Raw genomic sequence first — 13597 nt, forward strand, 5'->3', positions numbered from 1 at the left:
AGGCGCCGAGCCACATAATTAGCTTCTAACTTCTCCCTTCTGTTCCTATTCCACTCTTTTATTCCATCTGATTCCTAGGTCCCACAGTAACTCCACGAGCTTACGTCTAGAGATAAAGAAGAGTCGCCAATGTGAGTACAACAGAACAAAGGAGAGAGGGACAGGGAGAAATAATAATAGCATCAGGACAGCAGCTAAAGGCCATGAGCATCTTCAAAATGCATATCCTCCAAGGCCTCAACCCTCCTCACTTTTAAAGTTGGGGATCCGAACTAGCACTCTCTCAGATTCCTCCAGAGTTAAGAAAACATATAGGTTAGGCCAGACATTCAGAAGAAACATGAAACTTAATCCGGGTCACTCTTCAGCCCAAAGATTGTGACCCCCTTCAAAGCACTGCATAAATCTCTTTGCTTTTCCTCACCACAGGGCTATAAGATACAAGTCTTCTTTTCCTTTGCTTTATTATGCATTAAAGAGCAAAGAGATTAAAAAGAAAGCAGTAGCTTATTCAACAAGCATCAGAGAATGAGCACTAAAAATTTTTCAAAGTGCAGTGTTACTGGCTTTTGGCTCCTAAAGTGAGGCACGACATCTGGTCTCCCACCTGCTCGGTGGTACATCATAACTTCTTAAAGAAACAGGCAGAATTTTCTGAGACTTAAACTAATTCTTGTTAGTAAGGAAGGCAGGACCCTTTATAGACTGTCTATTCCTTTCCATTAAAAAAACTCACACAATAAGAAAGCAGGAGTCAGTATTGTGACTAGCTCCATGAACTCCGATAGGTTTTTTATAATCTCTTCTCTTAGTTAACCACTGGAACTTTTTGAGTTGTTTCCCAGAAGTGGTGGATTTCCTGCAAGACAGAGGAGTTGAGATTCCAAAAGTCCCTGGGCAAGATTCCTGATGCCAAGAATCACCATCTCCCACGACACGCCCCAGTGCACATCACCTATCCCAGTGCACACAGCCCCTAAGGTAGCTTCTTCCACTCTCCCCACAACAAATATGTCATGTTACAAAGTACTTTCTTCTCAATAATCAAATCCTGGGTTCGAGCAATCCTCCTGCTTCAGCCTCCTGAGCAGTAGGGACTATAGGCACCTGCCACAACACATGGCTAATTTTTTCTATTTTTAGTAGAGACTGGGTCTTGCTGTTTTGATTTTGCACTCCCAGGGCTTATTTGGTGAAACTGCAGTTTGTTTGAATCTCTGGATGTTCCTTTCTGCTGAGTGTCTATCTGTATTAGTGTGTGGCACGTAACTGTGGAGTCTTTTAAGCTCTTTTTCTCTACCTTGATTTTACCTACTTTAGATTTGCTGTTAACATGTTATAAGTGCAGTCCAAAGTCTGGCAAGTGGAAAGACACCTCTGACGGTACCTTCTCTTGTGGCAAGTTCTAAGGTCTAAAGAGCAAAAGACACTTCCATTGTAAAGTCTGGGAAATTATAAGACATCCCTGTCCCAAGTTCCAGGAGACTGAAAGACAAGGAAGGCAGCCTGGCTGAGAAGCTAGGACACCCAGTGTTGGACAAGGAGAGAGGAACAGGAACATAATGTATAGAGATTGGTACGGAACTTCACAGGACCTCGTGGCTAGAGCTGAGATGAAAGCCATGGAAACTTTGGGTATACATTCACGTGTTTTTTTGTGTAGACATGTATTACATATCTACATGACACCAAAACTGGCTTATAAAGAAAAGGGTCTCTCATAAATTAAATAAATAAGCCCAAATGCTTTTCAAATTCCTGAGGATTTGATAATCTCTATTAAAGAAGCTGGCTTTTACATTTTTTTTTTTTAATTTGAGACAGTCTCACTTTGTTGCCCTTGGTAGATGCCATGGTAGTCACAGCTCACAGCAACCTCAAACTCTTGGGCTTAAATGATTCTCTTGCCTCAGTCTCCCCAGTAGCTGGGATTGTAGGTGCCCACTATAACACCCTGCTATTTTTTAGAGATGGGGTCTGGTTCTTGCTCAGGCTGGTCTCAAACTTGTGAGTGCAGGCAATCCACCCTCCCGTCTCCCAAGTGTACAAATTATTGATAAAAAACAATAGAAGTGTCTTAAAAATTGTCCTTAACAATTTTTGCCTGAGTTTAGTGATCATTTTTATATTCGATGGTGTCATAGTTTGACACAAAACTTAGAAGCAAAAAGCTGGCCAGAACAGAATGATCCGTATTTAAATGAATAAAAACAGCTAAATCTCTTGAGTTATGAGCAAAAAAACCCCATGTCTTTAACATTAAGGTTATTAATCAGGTAAAAATATGGACACATCTAAACAAATATAAGTGTAAATATTGGAATAATTAGAACTCTAAGTGTATGAGGACATAAAATCAGAAACTTACAGTGAAAGATTTATGAATATATTTTGGCTTGGGTCACTCTTTCTGAGTACAGGTTGCAAGCTAGCCTGTTATGTGTACATCATGTTACTATAAAAAATACCTTTGTCTAGGAAAATTCTACATAGAATCCTTAAATTGTTAATTTTTTATGATAATTTATTTCAAAATGAACAAAATGGTTATTTTTAGAATTCAAGAGAATCTCAAAACAATCTTATTCTGTAGAAGTAGTCCATGTGATTAAATTGGCATTTAAATAGAAAAATGTTTTGAGACCAGTTCGATTGCTTCAAAAATAACTTTATCTTGATCCTATGTAAAAAAAGAAAAAAAGTTAGGATTTTGTGACCTTATGTAAGATGCTCAGGATTGATGTTAGAAGTTTATTCAGTCTATAGGCAGGTGATATACCATGTCAATAAATTTTATTTTAGGATATTGGTATTTTAGAAAGGTCAAATTAGTTAACATTTTTAAGCAGGATGTTAACTAAAACTCCTGCTGTATTTATAGAACTTAAAGATGTTATATCGCTCAGAATAGCAAGTCTTACTAAAATACTTACCTTTATTACTTTGTAGGATTTCTCAAGTTTAAAAATAATAGTTAGAACTATATTTTGTGCTTTGGGTTTTAAAATTCATTTCCTAATTTTATTTATAAAAATAAGTTTAGGCATTAAATTTGGACATTAAATAATTTTGTTGAGAGGACAATTAATCACATTAGCTGTGTAATATTCACAGGCTATCAAAATGGTTATGTAAACTACCAAAATAAATTAAGCAAATGCAAATGAGATTAATGTAATAAAACTGCAAGAGGGTTTTCTTTTGAAACTTCTGCCATCTGTATCTTAGAAGTTGAGATTTTACTGTTTGACTGCTTTCAGCTTTTCCTGCCCTTGAGAAGGCCTGAGATGAAAACCGTCTCCTACCTTTTTTTTGGATCAGTTCCTATAACATTTTTCCCCCTCTAGTTGGTTTTAAGTCTACTGTTAAGGTCTGACCTGGAATGTTTACCTTAAAAGTCTGAAAAGTAATGTCTTTCTTTTCAGCTTCTTGGTATGTCTGTTGTGGTCAAAAACCTTCCTGTGCTATTACTAAGAGTTGTATACTCCCCTTCTCAAGGTATTAGTTCTCTAGTTTCTTGTTTCCTTTATAATATAATGTTCATTTGTGACCCTGGACCGTCTTCTTATGACTGATAAATTCAGGTATCCTTTTTAAGTGCTTTCACTTCCAAGTTGTCTAAATGGGTTTCCCATCAGAAAAAATACTTGGATTAAAAAAGGTTTTTCTTTACCTTTTGATAACTGGCCTGAAAAACAAAAGATTTTATATTCTATCAAGATAATTCCTATGTTGTCCTTATCAGGTTTTTGATGACTTGGGAAAACTAAGCATTAAAAAGTTAAGATATTTTTGCTGTATTACCAACCGTTGTCATTCTTGGGGAACGTGAACTGCTATTATTTTATAATACTGGGATTCTGAATTCATCAAATGTTTTAGGCCTTTTAACATACTTGACAAATATCCACAAAGTCTGCATAATTTGAACATTTACTCACCTGTAAGCTTTCGTTTTCCTGCTATTGTTGAGTGAGGCAGGACTTAACAACTTATTTGGAATATCGTTCGGTCATTTTGATACAAGAGTCTCTAAATCCATGGTTCAAATGGTTTTTAACAAATGCTTAGGTTTTGTACAGTGAATTCCTACAAGTTTGACAGTCGCTCAAGGCCAATAGATAAATTAATTTTATAACCTTGCTTTTAATGGGGAGTTTTTTTGGTATGATGTTGTTGAAAAGGTTTAAAGTTTATTAAATGCCTGCCCACCACCTTTCCCATTTGACCTTGAATGCTGACTTGGCTGTAAGTTTTTTGACTTTAAGTCCTCTGGGTGTAGGGTCCCAACCAGGGACAAGACAGAATGGGGCCAGTAGCCACACCACCCTAGCAATGATGGGGCAAACTAAAAGTTTGGCCATTGATACTGCCCCTGGGTAATTCTGGCCAAAAGGGGAGAAATGTAAACTAAAATAAAATGTTAGGCCCCTCCACCACTGACTGACCTGACCCCTTCTTGGCCAAGGGGGCCCTGAGGAATAAACCCTAAAAATGCATTCCTGGCCATGAAGGGAAGGGAGGACAGACAGGCCTCCTCATATCCCCACTCCTGGAACATGAGACTATCAGTTTATTCAAGATCTGAGGGCAATCAACCAAATAGTGGGGGGATATTCTTATCTAGAAATTTTGCCTGATTTTCACTAATAGATTTAAAAGAGTTTTTGTTCGTTTGTTTGTTTGTTTTTACATTCCTCTTGCCCCCGAATCCCAAGTACTATTTGCTTTTGAGTGGGAAGCCCCAACAATCTTCAAAAAATTCTAGCCAGAGGTTTAAGGGGAATAATTTTAGGCAAGGAAATGATTTTACAGTCTGTAGACCATGCCCTGACAGCCAATGAGACTGAAGCTGAATCAAGGCAACATAGTGTAATTGTATTAAATTTACTGGTAACAAAGGATATAAAGCATTTCTAAAATGTTCAAAGCTTGCTCCCTACCATCAAATACTTGGGGTGTGAATTGTCTCTTGGAACTTAGAACCCCCTTGCAGATTGGAGCGTGGCTATAAATAGAATGACAGTCCCTACTATCCACAAGCAGTTACATCGCGATGCTTGGGTATGGCTGGGATTTGCCAAACTTAGATTCTTAACTTCAGGCTAATGGCAAAACCCTTGGACAGAGCCTTAAAAGAGGAAGCAAAAAAGAAAAACAAAAACAAACCAAAAAACCCCTACTTGGACTGGAGAATGCCACAGGGCCTTCTTGACTATTACAAATTGATGACTGCTCCTCCAGCCCCCGGCGCCCCCTGGACTTATATAACCCTTTTGATCTGTTCACTCTAGAAAGGAAAGGAATTGGACTCAGAGCACTGACACAAACTTTGGGGATCACAAGCAGCCTAAACCTTATTTCTTTGAACAGTTGGAGGTGGTAACAAAGGGACGGCCCACTTATCTGAGAGCAATAGCTGCTACATACGGTATTCTACAGGAAGCTGAAAAGTTCGCCCTGGGCAACTGGTGACGCTTCACACCAAGTGTTATGTTTTACCCCTACTGGAATAAAAGGAAGGCCGTTAGTAACAAGGGAGTGACCAGATGGGTAAATATCGGACTGCTTTGTTAGACAATCCTAATTTAACTCTGAAGCTGGTATTTTCTTTTAGTTCAGACACCTTGCTGTCTACAGGAAGACTCTTGTTCCCCATTCTAGGATTACATTCAGATTATTTGATCAAGTGTATTCTAGTCTCCAGGATTTGACTGATCAGGCCCTGTCAGAACTGGATGTGGAGCTCTTTATGGATGGAAGCAGCATTATGGAATGGGGATATGCAAAGCTGGGTGTGCTGTGGTTACTGGACAGAAAGGTAATTGAAACACAAGCCTTTCTCTCTGGGATGTCTGGAAACAAACCTCGGAGGTGTTTATTCACCTGGCAAGACAATTCTTTAGTTAGGATCTCTCAAGCTAGTACGTCTTGCACTAACCTGTCTCCTTGCTGGATTAGCTACCTAAAACTTTATGAATAACTAGGAAAACTTCAGGATGGAGATTCCATCAGGGGAATATTTTGGGCCAATATTTCCTTGGAATGATGCCAGACAGGGATGGGCACTTCTTCCCATCTACTTTGCTACCTTGGCGGGGGAGAGGGTGGCAATTCAACAGTATGTATTAAAAGGTTTTGGTTACAGGCCCGGCACTTTACTTCTTTTCTTCCTCATACGACAACTCTGTCACATTTCAGCAGGAAGCAGCCAGACAAATAGACATCCTGAATCTCCAAGATTTAGGGATGAACTAAAAAGAAGAGGGGAGTGATAACCCGCTTCGCGAATCCCTGTATGTTTTTTCCTAATCTCCTCTTTTAACTAACTACTTGAACTTTTTGAGTTGTTTCCTAGAAAGGGTGGATTTTCTGCAAGACAAAGGCATTGAGATTCTATAGTCTAAAGGCCCCTGAGAAGATTACTGATGCCAAGAATCACCATCCCCTATGAGCTTCCCGGTGCAGATGCACTTGACTCGCCCCAGTGCATGTAGTGGTAGCACCATGACCTCTGCCCAGGCACCTGGCGCCTCTTTAAACAGCCCATGACCTCCCTTAATAGGGGAGACAGATTTGAGGCAGCTTTTTTCCTTCTCCTGACAAGAACCATTGGCAATCCTTCTTGCTTCATTAATTAGATCTTTGTGTCATGAGCAACTGGATAGAGACCAAAACCTTCTTGTGGTTTCAACAACACTATGGGTCTACATGTTCAAGTCTTTGTGGCCACTAGGAAAGCATCAGTATAAAAAGATGCTCCGTGGAAGACAGACTAAAAAGGTTAGTACAGTGTTCTGAGGTATCTCGCTCACTCACACGGATTGTTAGCCTACCATCTGTCATTTACTATCTAAACAGTTTACTTTCTAAACTATTCTGAGTTTAGATCTGATGCACAGTATCATATTCATTCTTGCTCCTTTTCTCATTTTTTTTTACTTGTAAAGTGTTTTATATTGTATTTGTTAAAGATGGGAAACAGAAGATGCCACAGTATTTTCCACAGTCTCAAAAGGAGAAATGAAGGAGATAGAAGTACAAAAATGTAAATGATATTTACGGAAGTCAGCAAGTTTGAGGTTGCTGGAAGTAAGATTAAAAGCACCTTTATTCTGGCTCGGCGCCCGTAGCACAGTGGTTACAGCGCCAGCCACATACAATGAGGCTGGCGGTTCCAGCCAGGCCTGACCCAGCTAAACGACAGTGACAACTGCAACAAAAAATAGCCGGGTGTTGTGGCAGGCGCCTGTGGTCCCAGCTACTTGGGAGGCTGAGACAAGTGAATCGCTTAAGCCCAAGAGTTTGAGGTTGCTGTGAGCTGTGATGTTACAGCACTCTACCAAGAGCAACATAGTGAGACTCTGTCTCAAAATAAAAAGCACCTTTATTCCTTGTTTAGGTTCTGGTAGATGCACTGTTTCAACTGGTTCTATGGCATGTTGGTTTCTTTCCTTTTCATCTGAAGCTAAGCACTGTTTGTGTATTTCTTTTTATTTCTCCCATTCCTACTCATTTGGGATTTTTGGCAGGACCATATCTAATCAGCCTCTTGCTTTCCCAGAGTTCCTAACAAAATGTCATATGCTCATTTGATGTTTTAGATGTAGATCAAAATATTTGACTTCATGTGGGCTTGGAATTGTGAGAAAGTTATAGTGAGAGAATAATTTACACTCTAAAATCTATAATGTAGGGACTTCCAGAATTATTTAACTCTATGACAAATAGGATCATAACTTTCCCTCTCAAGGAATAAAAATGTATAGATATGAAAGTGGCATTCTTTTCAGCCAAGTTAAGTATGAAATTTTAAGGGCACGAGTATGTATGGGGGACTATAAACTCACTTGCCTTTAGGGAGAAACAAGCATTTAACGAGTGAAGTAGGCTGGGTATTACATATGAGATCAGAGTGGTGGAAGAACCTGGCCCCTATGGAGGAACTCAATGGGAGACATGATTGCCAGAATTTCTATTGTCTTTAAGAGAAGTTTAATTCTCAGATTTTTTTCTGGAGAAAATACTTTAAGAAAAAAAATAGAGTCTTTTATTCTTATACAGAAGCCAATATAAAATGTATGAAAGAGAACATGGTCATATTGAGGGTTGGAGAATCCAGAACCCTTTGGAAATTACCTATGTGTTTTTTGGGGTGTGGGGCAGGAGAGCAGGGATCTACTTCAAAGATCTCATATTCATGCAGTCATGCACTAAGTATCTGATACCAGAAAAGACATTAATAATAAAAAACTATGGGGCTTAGCTCAGCTACGTTGAAAATATTTAGAAGCATTCTGTATCAACATTTGGCCCTTCCAATGTAGATTTGTAGGGCAATTAGTTTTATCTTATCCTCATAGGTAGCACCTGTTGGTTTGGGGTATGAATCAGATATACGTGTTAACATTTTCTGTTTAGTTGCATGTTGGAGGGATTAAGACTTCCTCCTACTTTTATCAATGAGTATTTAACCTTAAAATAATAACGTTCAGTTCTTCAAGTAAATGACTAATTTAACAAGTTTTTCATGTCACTGTCTACCTTTGGGACAACTTACTAAGAGTTACTACTGTCCTAATTTGAAATAATATATTGTTAAACTACCTGATTTGCCATTTATCTTTATGAGAGACTTTAAGAACATCTGAAGAATGTTCCCTCCAATTTTAGGTGTTAACAACGATGTAACTAACCACTACACCTTATTGTGTGGCTTCTAGATACTTCCAATGCATTCTCTTGTTTATTGCTTGTGTGCCATTGAAAAGTATGGACTGTTACCTCCCTTTTTCAGAAGGATGTGCTGCGATTTTGAGAAAATGAGAAGACTTGCCCAAACCTCGGCACATCTAAGTGACAGAATACTGTACACAAACTCTGACCAGTCTCACTTCGAAGTTTCTACTCTTCTTTCTGGTCTTTTTCCATCTAACATAAGAATTCACAAAACCAGTAAAATTTATTTCCTATTAATAACCAACTGCCTGAAAAGGAAGCCATTAGAAGTTTGTCAAAATTTCATACCATTTCAACATGGCAATGTCAATAAAATCATGATTTTAACTACCCTCCCCCCGAAAGAAAAATCATACAGTCAAAATGCTTTGCCTTCCAAAAATGCTTTCATTGTCAATTATATTTAAAACAATTACTTGGTTGATCATTTAATCATCTGAAGGAAATAAATGCCACTCTGGGCCATTAACAGGCTAACACAGTAAAGAGTCTGAGCTGCAATTATAATTTGTTCCTTAGCAATTAATAGTAAAAGTTATAAAGTTGACTCTAAAATGTCTATTAGAGGCAGCGTTATAGTCCTGGGAATATTGTGACAGCCCTTAACTGTATAATCTTGTGAGTAATTTGCTTTTGCTACTATTGTAAGATAAATCATTTTGGATCTGCTTAGTCAAAGCCCTAAAAAATTCTCATTAAAAGTCGGCTGTTATTATGCGTGTTGTTTTCTTCCCTTCTCTCCCCCATTATACTGAACCCCCTGTATTGGTTGTTTTATGCATTATAATAACTTGAAAAGAATCAGCAGGATAAAACAGAATCCTTTAATAACATGGAGAAGGGAGTTCATCACCATAATAGTTCCATTTCCGTCTGAAACAGCACTTATTGAACGTAGTCATGGATGGAGTAAATTAAAATTTTTATAATAGATTTGAGTGAGAGCAATAGGGATTTTAAAGAGTTCTGGATGCTGTTAACAGAAGAAAACAGTAGTGAAATTTGAGGGTCGTGAGTCTTAAAGCTTAGGTGATTTGTGGGTGCAAGCTTGCTTTTAAAAGATCATATTGTTGGCTCACATTTTGAGAAGAGAATTTAATTTGGCCCAGAAGAATATTATTCTATACATGAACTTTAAAATCATTAAGACGATTCCATAATGGTTTTCTTTTATGTACACATGAGGTAGAGATGACCTCAAATTATTTCTATGGTTACTTCTTAAAATTAGAGTACAGGTACCAGGAAACAAAATTATTAGATTAAAATATACAGACCTTGTAGTTGGAAAGAATTTGTGTTCTCTGCAAGAAGACATAGAACTGCCTGTTTGAAGAAGTCTCGGTGAGAAACCTCCCAATAAGCCAAGGCTTCATGACTCCCATCTTTCCCGTTGGCATCCTATGCAGCAGAAACCCTACCATGCGGGAAAGCAGAGCCCACTCTCCTCGCTACTTGTGAGGTGCCTCAGTTTACAGTAATAGGGTCTTTCTGTCCTTTGCTGCTGCCAGAGGGTCAGGGGCAGCGGCCTTGGGTTGCGTGGGTAATTGATACCCATCACAATACCTAAAGCATACCTTTGTTCGGTCACATGCACATGAGCAGATGTACTCTCTGACAGAACTTCCCAACACGTGCTCAGAAATACCAGTTGGAGATGTTTACAGTGCTCTCCATACTTCTCACTATCTTCTATCCTTCTTTACTAAACTTAGGGCCCAAAAAGCATACCGACCTGGGATAAAGACCAATTAGTCTTGTGTATTCCTTCATGTCAGAAGTACTAATCATGAATGGTACTCAATTTCTGTTTAAATATAACACAATAATTAAGTAAATGAGGTGAAAGCTATATTAATTAGTTTGATGCAACCATTCCAAGTTGTATAAAAAGAAACACATTGTACCCACAAATGCATAAATGTATTCATGATCTATGTGTATATGACTTAATAAAAGGAAAAAAAAATAAGTGTCGTATAAAATGAATTCAATTTTCCTGAAAAGATAACATCCATAAATTCAAGGATTTATGATTTTTCTCTTAGAATAGAAATTAGGGATATTCAATATATTTCATATATATGCACCCCCTCAACAGTCTCTACATCATATACCTCAAGGATCAAATGGAGGGGCTGTGTCTATTTCCAGTTAGCATACATTTATAACTGAGGACTTCGCAACCTATGGGTGCAGCAAAGTCTTGTTCAATAAAATTCAATGCAGTTAAATGTAATGCAGAGAAGCCTATAGGTAAATCAGCAAATGTTTATTGAGCACTGCCCCAATAACAGGATTTATGCTGGGTGCTAGGGAATCAAAGATGAAGAAGACACAGTCCTTTTCTTCAAGAAGTTCACAGTCTTCCGAGTTTACTAAGGGGAACGGGCATGCCACACATGTTCATGCAAAAAGTACATTATGATATAAGTATATATGATATGCAAAGCACCATGGAGGCAGGGAGTCATTTCTACTTGAAAAGCAATAATTCAATCATCAAAGACAGTCAAATCCCTGTAACTTGACCACCCAAGGCACTATAACAAACTGGTCAACATAAGGAAGTGGTCAACAGAGAAACTTCCATAGAGTACATGTGGTGCATGTCCAGTCTACGGAAATTAGGTCAACTTAAGGAGGTGGTGAAGGTAGGGAGGTGGACATTCTACTGTTTATGTTAACTGCCTGTGTGCGTCAGTGCCAACGCTAGTATTGGTATTATCACTGAGAACATAAAAACAAATGTTCTTGCCCTCATGGAACTCATATTAAAGTGAAGGAGACAGACAATAGCCTAATAAATAAGAAAAAAAATTAGATAATCACACAGTGTGATGGCTCTGTTAGAAATTTCTTAATGTTATAGCGATTAAATGGTAAGAAGTGACTTCCTAGAAGGTGGTCAGAGATGGTATGTTTCTACAGAAACCCTACATATAGAATTTTATATGGGGAAGAGGGTGAGGGTGGGTTTACAACAAGAGCAAAAGAAGTGAGGCTTGCAAACACGTTCATAAGAATGAAGTAGCTACAAATAAAAAACACTAAGCAGTATATGAATGCCGAAATAAGCCAATGCAATGCCCTCAAGGTGTCTGTGAACGTTTAATTGTTCCAGTCACTGTACAAAGCGTATGGATCATATCCTACAAGATTAATGCTTTTGAGATGCAAACGCAAACCATCACTTACGCCTGCTGGAAAGTCATTACTGCCCCACAGAGCATATGATGAATAAAAAGCACCAGCACGCTGCTGGGTGAACATTACAAGCACAACCAGTCTTTCACAAAGCTGTAATAGCTGTGCATGCCTCCAGAGAAGAGGACGGTTCAGGCCACCACTGACGGGGAATTGACACAAGAATCATGGGAATCTTGCAAGTACAATAGACTATTTTGTAAATTGCCTCAGAGTACATCTGCTGCATGTGTTAGATGGCTAAAAAAATAATAATAATAAGAAGAAAACAGTATTACAGAAACATCTTGAAGCCAAATGATATTATCTCATGGGATATGGTTACAGATTGGTTCCAAAAGGACTCTTAACAGTTGTCCTCCTGGAGTCTTGCCAAATAAAAACAAAGAAATACACTGACTAGTCTAAAGGAGTGTTATTCTCTTTAGCTGTTCCACCTACCCCACAGGTCCAGTATGTAAGGTGAAAGTTCAGCTCTTCTTGAAGGCCTCCAAAAATATATGAACTATCAATTGCTTTCTTTTTTTTTTTTTTGGCCAGGGCCAGGTTTGAACCCAAGACCTCTGGTATATGGGCCCAGCACCCTACTCCTTTGAGCCACAGGTGCCATCTTCAATTGCTTTCTTTAAGAGCTATGGGAGTGAAGGGTAATCATTATGTTTTAGTCACTTATTTGTAGATGAAATGGGTCTCTCCTTTACTTTGGCATGCACAAGGAAAGTGATTGATTGCTTTGGAGGTAGAGGACATAAAGGTGATACCTACAACATAAAAGTGACACGGAAGAGAGAAGGATGAATTGTGGGGAAATCAGGTTGATCAGAGAGTAACAAGTTTGGCAGATGAAATGAAGACTGAGGGATGAGACTGATTTTTTTTTCTGGACTAATGCTTATTTTCATCAACAGTCTACTAAGTTGAAAAGGTGTCATTATTATCCAGGGTTATAGTTTTGGTAATGAAGGCCAATGATGCCATTTAGAAAAGATGACACACTTACTATGTATAGTTAAGGACAAGTGGCTTGCCTTGCTGCGGTAATTTAGGAGCAGACACATGGCTGCCATCCAGAATCATACACACATTACCTTTCTGAGGTCTTCCTCCACTTGCCCAGTGTCCTCAAATAATTCTCCACTCAATGTGTCAAGCCATGTACTCAATAAGAATGTTGGATTCTCTTCCTTACCTACCATTTAACAGAGCAAAATGCAAAACGATCATTGCTCATAAACAAAGGCCCTGGCTCTCTCTGCTTCTTTAGTTAACATTCACGCTGCAACCCACTGCATCTGGATGCAGGTCTTAGCTCTCCCAAGCAATCACTCTGGCAAAAGTCAACTCCATGCTGTTCTATCCAGTGGATATTCTTCTTTTCTTAAATTTCAGATTAATATGAGGGCAAAAATGTTTAGGTTACATTGTTTTCATTTCTAAGGTAAAGTTCAAGTTGCAGTTGAGCTCTTCACCCACAGGATGTGCTGTATACCCTTACATTGTGTACATTAGGTGATAACCTGTCAATGGCCCCTCCTATTTTTCCTTTTCCTCTCCTCTTCCTCTCCCCCCAACTTGAATATACTTGTGTTTTTCTTTTGTGTGAGTGTGTATCTGTTTATATATTGGTTTCATATTAGTATTGAGTACATTG

General features: G+C 38.5%; 1 protein-coding gene across 1 annotated transcript in view; it reads right to left on the reverse strand.

The window, feature by feature from the left end:
- Positions 1 to 13597, reverse strand: part of CNTN4 (contactin 4) — a 566875-nt gene that overhangs the window by 283855 nt on the left and 269423 nt on the right. The gene's annotated exons all lie outside the window — the stretch shown is intronic.

Source organism: Otolemur garnettii, unplaced genomic scaffold (assembly GCF_000181295.1).
Source record: "Otolemur garnettii isolate 467f Iridium unplaced genomic scaffold, OtoGar3 scaffold00015, whole genome shotgun sequence".
NCBI lineage: Eukaryota > Metazoa > Chordata > Mammalia > Primates > Galagidae > Otolemur > Otolemur garnettii.